Genomic DNA, 10,379 nt, shown 5'->3' with positions numbered 1-10,379 from the left:
GAGTCAAGTGCTGTCCAAATGCTTCATGATTCAATCATTCGGTTGGTCCCTGATTGTGACATTCATGAGCAGGCCCTTCAGTGTGAAAACCCCTCCCTTTCAGATGTTCTTACTATTGTGCAATCATTTGAGGTTTTGAGGGCTGCGGGTACTCAAATTGAATAGTGGTAGTGGTGTGAGGTTGCAGAAGTTCAACCTCCCCCCCCCCCCCCCCCTCCCCTGAGGGAGGCAGTGGTCCGTGCGTGAGCAAAACATCATGAGCCGCGCAACTCTTGTGGTAGCTACAGTCACAGTCACAGCAGCACAGAAAGTCTGGTAATGAACGATGATGCAAGCGCTCCATGCTTCCCTCTTGTCTGTCGTGTTTTGTCACTCATGATAGGACAGATTTTCCTAAGCGGTGGGCCACTTGCAGCCAGTGGAACAAAACGAGCCACATCGCTCCTTTTTGTAACACAAAATTCCACCAGCCTATTGCAGATGCTGACATGGATGTCAGTTGTGTATTGGCAATCTCTATTGCATCCAGTAAGCTTTTTACTGATGTCAAGGTTTATCAGAAGGTTTTGCACCTGCTAGTTGACACTGGTGCTGTTGCGTTATTACTCAACTTGCAAATGTACATGGACTTGGGTTCTCTCCCTTTAGCACCAGTGTCATGTACATTATTCACCTACAATAAACAAAGCATTCTGATATTAGGTAGTTTCTCGGCTCCATGACCCACAAATATGCGGTTCATCTGCTGACTTTTCTGGTGGTGAACTATGCATGAACCAAAAATTTGTTTGGTTTGGACGTCTTTAACTTTTCTGGGTTTACTATTTCCAATGATGTTAATCTCATCTCCGATCAAGTGCGTTACACACAACTTTACTCTTTATGCTCTGAATTTTCTGCCCTGTTTTCTGCGGGTTTGGGTTGTGTCAATAATTTCAAACCCCAAATCACCATAAAACCTTCAGCTACACCCTGTTTCTTTCAGGCTCGCCTGGTGCTGATGGTGCTCTGTGACTAAGTCAGGGTGAAGCTAGATTGCCTCATGGCCTCTGGGATCATCCAGCCGATCACATCCAGTGAATGGCCTACCTTGTTAGTCATTGGTTACAATACGGCGGCTGAACTCCCCTGCATGGGGCCTGCCGACCAACAATGCTATATGATCATTTCATTCGTTGCCAAGAAGCCACTGGGACAGTTACACCTTTGCAGCAATTTCAAAGTTTCTGTCAATGCTCAGTCTACCATGAGACAAATCCCTTTGTAGCGCCCCCAGAATTTTGCGAAAGTCTGGAGACACTTGTGTTCCAGCCGTTTTGAACACGCGTTATTTTAAAGCAGGATGAGCATGGGATACTGTGCCCATTTATTGTTTGTGCAGGCGAAACTGGAAGGGAGATAATTCGTCAGTGCTGGCAAGTGTTCAGTGCGACCTGCCAAGAATAATTTAATACGGCCCGGAAGCTCTGTGGCTGGCTGCAAAGAGTAATGTAGCTTTGTATTGTTGAAAAACAAATGGAGTGACTTGAGATAGTGACTGTTTATTAGACCTTGAACGGCTGTTGAGAGTACGTGGACTGGGTGTGGATAGTCAGCCACGATAAAAGCTTATCTATTAATTGTCTTCAAAAATGTGTAATTAAATGATTCTGGGTGCCCGGTAATATGTGGGCTTACGTCATAAAGTTTAGTTGTTGTTTTTGTACAAAGTGGAAATAAATATGTTCTGGTGCATTGAATGATATTCCAAGAGTAGCGTATTTTTTAAATAAGAAGAGAGAGACCGAGAGAGTGAAAATTTTCCCTTCCTAGCAGTGAAATCTTTGGAGAAGCGTCTGGTGCTAGCAGAAGACATCGGCGCTGCAAGAAAGCAGAACCAGCATTCTTCAACAAGTAAGTCCACGAAAACGCTTAATCTGTATAGAGAGAGCTTAACATTACACCGAGCCACCGCACCTTGCTGCACCCTTACAAACTTTTTACTAAGCTTGCTTGTGGTCAGTATTTTTCCAAGATTGACCTCTGTGTTGCGTGTTTGCTGTTTCCTGTTGATGTGACTCTCAATGGCTCTTAGTTGTTAAGGGGCTCCAGAAACTTTCAAAGTCATGGAATGTTCAGTTTTTACTTTTTTTTTTTACATTTTAAAAATCTACAGACTTTCCCCTTTCAGTTGATATATAATTTACTCAGTTCAGAAGACAACTATTTTTAAAGTATTTTTGAAATATGTTCGGCATGGACATGACCCACTGTTACACTGTTAAACTGCTGTCAAATGTTGTACTCATGAATCTGCATGCTAATCATGTACATTTTAGTGACGTGAGAGACATTGTTTTATTGATGGATAATTGTGGGTAAACGCAAAGTGACTAGAAATCCTCTGAAAGCTTTTAAGAAAAGCAGAAATATTGGGAAGTCAAAGGTAGGTGCTATTGCCGTAAACAATAAAGATGATAACCAAGTGTGTGAACCTAAGCTTGCTGGTATACCTGCCCATTGTAGTGAAAGCGAGGAAGTAAGTACTTTGCAGAGGAAGCTTGGTTCAGTTAGTGAAAAGTACGAATGTTTTATGGGCGAATCGGATGTGAATGAAATATTTGATATGTCAGTTCCCAACGAAATTTTTACAAACTGTTTAAAATGTATTCAGTGTAGTGAAGTTGGTGTGGAACTCCCTTTAAAAAAATCATGTAGGACTTGCCAGTGAAATGGAACTGAAGTGTGGTAAGTGTTCATATATGACCACCCTTTGGAACAGTGTTGCAGTAACTCCAAATGAAGAAAATGGAGCAAAATCTATGAACCCAACGTAAGATTTGTTTATGCCTTGCATTCAGTTGGTAAGGGTGCCACTGCAGCGTGCAGTTTTCTATGGCTTGATGAATCTTTTAGATCCCCCAACCAAGTTTATGAACTATAATAGATTTATAGGGTGTAAAGTAGTTGATGTCTGTGTAGAGTCTATGAAGAAAGCTGTGGAAGAGGCAGTAATAGAAAACAGTTGTAATAGAGTCTTGGCTGCAGCATTCAATGGTACCTGGCATAAATGGGGCCATACATATCTTCGTGGTGTTGCATCTGCCACCAGTACATATACAATTGCACAGTTTACTACAGTGGCAGTAGTGGAGGAATGGAAATGGCTGGTGTTGCCAGCATTTTTCAACATTCTGTTGCGTGTTATAAAGTGCAATTTGAATTACCTTGGTGATGGCAATTCTAAAAGTTTCAAGCATATTCAAGAACTGGAACCCCATGGTGATGATTATATAGTGCAGAAATGAGTGTATTGGATGCTTACAGAAACGAATGGGATCAAGACTTCGGCGACCGAAAGCTTTGTACAATAAACAAAAACTCAGTGATAGTAAAGGGTTTGATGGGAAGGGAAGATTAACTGACAGTATAATTAACAAAATATGGAACTATTATGGAATGGCTATTAGACAAAACACACACATTGCTGATGAAATGAAGAAGGAGGTTTGGGCTCTTTTTCGTCATACTTTTTCAGCTGATGAAAGTCTCCACCAGTACTTGTGTCCCAAAGGAGAAAACAGTTGGTGTAAGTACAACAAGGGATTACTAACTATTGAAGTGTACACTAATAAACATAGTCTGCCTGATGCAGTAGTGGAGGTGATTAACCTATTTTCCGGGAATTAGTAGCACCTGAACTGTTGAAAAATGTAAATAGTGTTCTATGGTCAAGAATCCCCAAAACTGTGTTTGTTGGAATAGAAACACTTTACTTTGGTGTGTATAATGCTCTTGCTATTTTCGTTGGCGGCAACATTGTAAGGCGAAAAGTGTTTCAAAATATGGGAATGGAGTTAGGTTTGAACTTGGTATGAGCATTTGTATTAGAAAAGGAACATGTTCGGGCTGCTGATAGGGCTGTAAATAGCCTAGTAATACAAGCCAGAGTAAACAGGAGGAGGACAAAGAGGAAGCTGGAGGAGGAGTTTGCAGAAGGTGAAGATAAACCTATGGATCTGGAAGCTCGATTCCCAAAAGTTTTATTTTTTCATACTAATTACATTTTTTCTCAGGATCTACAAAAACAATTTGTTTCAAATTTTCAGGAAATGTTATGTTACACAGTCTCTTCTGCATAAATTATCGTAGCATTTTTACAAATACCTGTATATTATTGAATTTATAAACAAAAATAAACCTAAAATAGTGAATTTTCATTACAATAGAAAAATTGATCTCTTAACAACTGAATTCAATTTTTTAAAAATCCTTGTATTAAGTTGTAGCCAATACTCCAATAAATAACCTGTAAAAATTTCAACTTCCTAGCTCAAATACTTTCTGATAAAACATGTAATTCATAAGCACTATTTTAAATTGGAAAGACAGGGCCTTACAGAGCACCTTAACATGTATTTTGGTGTGTATCAATTCTTGCTGTAACCATTTGGCATGGCCAGTGCCCCGGCTATTTTTCAACAGTTTCTCGAACACCTCACAAGGTCTGTGCCTGGTTGTGCCAACTATCTTGATGATATTGTGGTCTCTGGCTCCTCCCCTGCTGAACATCTTAACAACTTATGCATGCTCTTATCAGTGTTACAGGCTGTTGGGCTAAAATGCAATTTGGAAAAGTGCTGCTTCTTTCAGCCTTCTATTGCTTATCTTGGGTTCGAGGTATCTTGTGCTGGTATCAAACCCATTCATCAGAATGTCTCTACTGTTGTGGCTTTTCCACGTCCTATGTTGGTCAAGGAACTCCAGGTTTGTTTCTTTTTGGTAAGATTGCTTATTATCATGAGTTTTTGCTGGGGACAGTGTCGGTTGCACAACCGTTACATGTCTAGCTGCATAAGGGGACACATTCCACGTGTTGCAGGTGTGTGAAACGCATTTCCCAAACTGAAGTCTGTGTTGCAATCTGCACCTTGCCTCATAACCTACCATCCGGGTCAACGTTTAGTGTTAGCAACTTACGTGTCCATGCATGGGCTGGGGACAGTGTTAGCCATAAATATTCTGATGGCTCCAAGCAGCCTATTGCATATATGTGGGACGCTTAGTTTGGTTGAGACTAGATGCTCACAAATATAGAAAGAAGCTCTCACCATTGTTTATGCCCTAAAGAAGTTTCATGTTTTCCTGTATGGTGTAAAATTCCCAATTCATCATGAATCACAAGCCATTAGTTTTGCTGTTTAACTCCTCAGTTTTGTTGCCAGGCAAAGCCTTCAGTGTTGGGCGCTGTTCCTCCCTTCGTACAACAACAAGATTTGCTTCTGCCCCACAGCTAAACATGTGAATTCTGATGCACTATGCTGTCTTCCATTCAGTTTGGACCCAGTTTTTGACTAGGTGGAGTTAATGTGTTTCCACATTGATGAATGTTCTCAACAAACTGTTGATGGTTTTCCAATCACTATTGCTCGGCTCTTGCAGTCTGGTGCTACTGATCAGATTTTACAGGAAGTGATACATTGTGTACAACATGATTGGCCTGAGGCACCTCCTTCGTGGGCACTTGATCCCTCCATAACTACTGTGTGTTTCGGCATTGTTTCTCTGTCATTAATGGTGATCTCCTTGATATGGACTGTTCAGATCCTCATTTAGCAGTTCCCTCGGCTCTGCACTTGGAGATCCTGCAATTGCGCCACGCTGATCACCTGGTAGCTTTGTGTCATGCACCAAGGCATTGGCCCACCGTCATGTGTTTTTGGCCTGGTTTGGATGGCAACATCACTCTTTTGGTTATGGCATGTTCTATGGCATGTTCACAGTGTGCATCGCAGCAAGCTGCCCCCTCCTACCCACCCACCCACCCACTCCGGAGAATGTTGTCTCTGTGGCCACAACCGTTGCAAGCCTGGGACCGTCTCCACATTGATTTCGCCAGCCCTTTCCGTAATGCGTACTGGCCGATAGTAATTGATGCAGTCTCTCGGTTCCTGTATGTTTGTTTGTTGCCCGCCAACTCTGGCCTCTGCCACTCTGGCACCCCTGTTGAAATTTTTTTCCATCAAAGGACTTCTGGTAGCATTGGTCTCTGATAGTAGCACTGAGTTTGTGTCACAGGAGTTTTCCTCCTCCTGCAATGCCCGCAGAATTCACCACATTTTCGCCTGCCCTTCCACCCACAGTCCAGTGGTGAGGCAGAAAGGTTGGTTAGGACATCCAAAGTGCAAGTGAAACAGTATGTGACCTGGTCCCTGTCCAACGTTGCCTTGGATCAAGTTCTGTCTACCTATCAGTTCATGCCTTTCGGTGACAACAGACCTGCCGAACTGCTCCATGGGCATCAATCCTAGACACCCCTGCATCTCCTTCAGCCCAGCCAGGGGTGCCAACCTGTGCAGCCATCATCTTGTTTCTGGCCTGGGGTAGCTGTCTGGGCACGTGGATTTGGTCATCGTGCAAAATGGATTCATGCTGTCATCTCCCTATGCAACGGCTGTGGTCTCTGCAATGTCCTTACAGAGGAGGGCCTCTGTGCAAGTCATTATGACCAGTTGCATCTGCATGTGAACAACTGGACTGCCCCAGTCGGGACACTGTCATCGCCATGCCAGTCTGCTTCTCTCGATGGATCACTGATGCGGCTGGGTGCCTACCACAACATACGAGGGCCCCCCCATCACCGGTGAACGAACCTGGTGCAGTTTCTCCAATACTGCTAACAGTACTGCTGCAGCTTCCATCTACACAGGAGCCATCTCCTCCGCCTCAGTCGCCAACTGCGGGTGGCATCACTACTGCCAGGCCCTGGACCTGCTATGGACATGGTGCTCATGCTGACATCACCCATCCTACAGTATGGGTTGACATGAAAAGGCGGACTGTGACTGCCTGTGCTTCAAGTACTTCTGACCATGTGCCCCAGTATCAGCACGTCGTCTCAATTAGAGCCTCATGGAGAAAGACGCCATTGACATCTCGCAGATCCGAGGTGTTTCCCAAGGGAAGAGGAATGAAGTAATGCATGCACACTTTAATGCCGTGCACTTCACCAGTGAGTTGTCATCCATGAGAGCGCACCGCAAAACAGCAATACTGTGAACTTCTGATAAGAGTCCACCATGAGCGAGTTCCTATTTAAACCTTGCTGCGCTAAGCTCGCAGTAAGTTATCATGTTATTACTGCTTGCATATATTTGTCTTATCTTATTGTGTTCAGTGTATATTATGGTGAATGGCATACATCCCACAGTCTAATAAAATTTTACTAACATTTCTTGGTTGTGTTGTGCATCCAAGTTACAACAGTAATGTTATGCACTCTATATAATGTTAAAACTCAAAACTTGTATACCCAAAAAATTAGGCCTCAGATCACGCATACGTAATGTTGTTCATGTTTTGAAAAGAAATAAAAAATAGAACTTAAAACCTCCAATTGCTCAAGTAGGTACGGCACTAATAAATATATATGTAATGAAAACATCCTAAATTTTCACTTAATACTTACACAGATGTCTTAAAATTGTATGGAAACCTGTGTCTAAAGTATGAGGAAATGGGCTCTTAGGATATGTGTGGTCCGCCCCCCCCCCCCCCCCCCCTGCCCCTCTGAGAAATCCATCGAAACAGGTGAAACATTCAATAGATAAGATGAAGTAGCCCCTAATTATCTTCCTTAAGGTGTAATATTAAGTTAATTGACAGTTATTGGAGAATTAACTACTTATCTTCGTGAGCTCAGTTTTGAAGTGTGTGTGGCCTGCACCAGGGCTGCCAACTGTTACACTTCACCTCATGCATAAAGTGGCTGCATGGCCACCATGTTGAGCAAGCACCAATCACTGCATGGACCGTTTCCCAATTCCTACTATCTTTTGCAATGGTTGAGGTTCCGATGGGAAACAATAAACTTTGCTTATGTGGTAGGAAGTATGATATTGTAATGAAATAAAGGTTGGTGTTCATCAAAGATGTAGGAATGGAAGTATGTAATTTGCATGTTGACATAATTAGAGGCCCCCACCAGAACTTATAATGTTCTCCCTGAGTGGTTTAGAATAACAGACAGCCTTTGGCTTATATTTACTTCACGGTGCAAAAAGATTAGTGAAAAAGTATTTTGTGTTATTTGTAACAAAACAGTAATTGTGAAGCAAAAGGTTTCCCAGCTCTATTGCTACAAATGTACACAAAAGAAAATGTGAATGTTAAGTTGACAAGTAAAGAGTGTCTGTTGGAAACAGCCTCAAGAGAAAATTTAAACACTGATATAGGGAAAGAGAACATTCCTGTTACATCATTACAGCTATTTAATTCAAAAGAGGAAATCACAAAAGCTTAACTCATTTGGGCAATGAAATCAGCTGCCATTCTCAATCATGACGTAAAAATTGTTTTTACTGCAATTTTCCCCGACATAGTTACACAGGATTTTCATAAAGGTTGAACAAAGCAGATCTGTAACATACCAGCCACCTTGGCACCTTGATAGAAAATATTATTTTTCATTGCTGTTGATGAAACTACTAATAATGCCAACAAAAAACAACTGCAGTTCAAAGTTTGGTATTGGTTGGAAGCAGAGGAAAAAAAATCTATGTAAACATTTACAAACTGTTTTTATTGGGCATGCTTCTTTTTTTACTTGCATCACGATGTAGCAGCCCTAACCAAATGAACTATTTCTTGATGCCTTGGGATGTGTCCTGTCAACCTATCCCTTCTTTTACTCAAGTTGTGCCACAAATTTCTTCTCTCCGTATTCCAGGTGAGTACTTCTTTATTAGATACCCAAACTAACCACGTAGTCTTCAGCATTCTTCTGTTGTGCCACTTGTGAAAAGGTTCTGTTCTCTTCTTGTCTGTGCTGTGTGTTGTTCATGTTTTGCAAGTACCTCCAGGAAAAGCTTCCTAATTCTTATGTGCTTAAAAATATTAAAATATTGCTCTTTTATAGAACAGATTTTCTTGGGAGTGCTTGTGTACTATTGTTCCCTTTACTTGTGCCATCATCAGTTATTTTGCTACCTTCATAGCAAAATGCATTTACTACATTTCCATCAGCATCACCTGATTTAATTCAACTGTATTCCATTATTCTTGTTTTACTTTAGTTGATACCCATCTTACAACCTTTCCATGACTGTCCAGTCCATTCAACTGATCTTCCAAGTCCCATTTACTGTTTCTGATAGGATTCTGATGTAACTGGTAAACCTTACAGTTTTTATTTTTTTCCCTGAAATTTGATTGCCTTTCCAAATTGTGTTTGGGCCCTTTGTTATTGTTACAGTTGATTCTTCTAAGGATCATCAATCTGCATGAATATCTCCTACAATGGGTTCCTTCCTTCTGCTTGAGTCATTCACTGCTTTGTCAAATTCTTCCCACAGTACCACTTCTCTAATCTTCATCTTTTGTTTCCTCGATACTATCTTCAGTTTTCTTTCTTACTTGTAACTCTGCTGTAAATTACAGTACTGCCACCTTTCATCCCTTTCTTCTTTGAATGCCTTATAAGCTCTTGATGTCCGTACAGCTGCTTCTCATTCCTCCAAAGACTTCTTTAACTTTCCCATATGTGGCATCCACCCTTTCTCCTTTAGCTATTCCTGCTTTGTCATTTTCCATGTTTTGTTGATCACATTTTTTAGTTATCTGTATTCTCTTTTGCCTGCTCCATTTATTACATTTTGTTGTTTTCTCTTTTCATCAGTCATTCAAGGGTTTCATGTCTTAGGCTTGGTTTTTACCACTGCTGCCTTCACTATTTCAACTCTCAAAACTAACCATTCATCATCTGTTGAGTTTCTTTTGGTTATGAAATCAGTTTTGCCTCAAAAATCTTCAGCGACTTCTGATTCTCTCAACTTGACAAGATCCTATCTCCTTAATTTCCTTTCTGCAATTTCTGTAGCTTTAATCTGCATTTCAAAACTAATGAATTATAGTCACAGTGCACATCTGCTTCTGGTAATTTACTGCAGTTTAAAATCTGGTATGTAAATCTGTCTTACCTTTATATAATCTGTCTGAAACCTTCAGATGTCTCCACATCTCTTTCATGTATACAAAATTCTTTCACACTTCTTTAATCAAATGTTGCAATGATTAAATTGTGGCCTGTGCAGAATTCCTTTCCTCCTGTTCATCTTTACCTACTATGTTTGCTTATCTTCCTACTTTCATTGTAATATATTGCCACACAAGTCTGAACACAATATTGTTTTCAAGACTGTGAGCTTCAGAGACTGAGGAACAGGCTCTTCAAGGCAGCAGAGGGAATGTTGCAGCTGAGTTAAAGCAATGCAAATCACTTCTTTAGCTGCCTAATCACTGTGGGCGAATGCTGAGTGTTTCAATAAAGCCCCAAGGCAAAGAAGCATTGGAAACAAGTGGACTTATCACTGCTGAAAAAGGTGAACACCCACCTGTCAGTG

The sequence above is a fragment of the Schistocerca nitens genome, chromosome 5 (genome assembly GCF_023898315.1).
Source record: "Schistocerca nitens isolate TAMUIC-IGC-003100 chromosome 5, iqSchNite1.1, whole genome shotgun sequence".
Taxonomy (NCBI): Eukaryota; Metazoa; Arthropoda; class Insecta; order Orthoptera; family Acrididae; genus Schistocerca; species Schistocerca nitens.
This window is presented reverse-complemented; position numbering follows the sequence as displayed.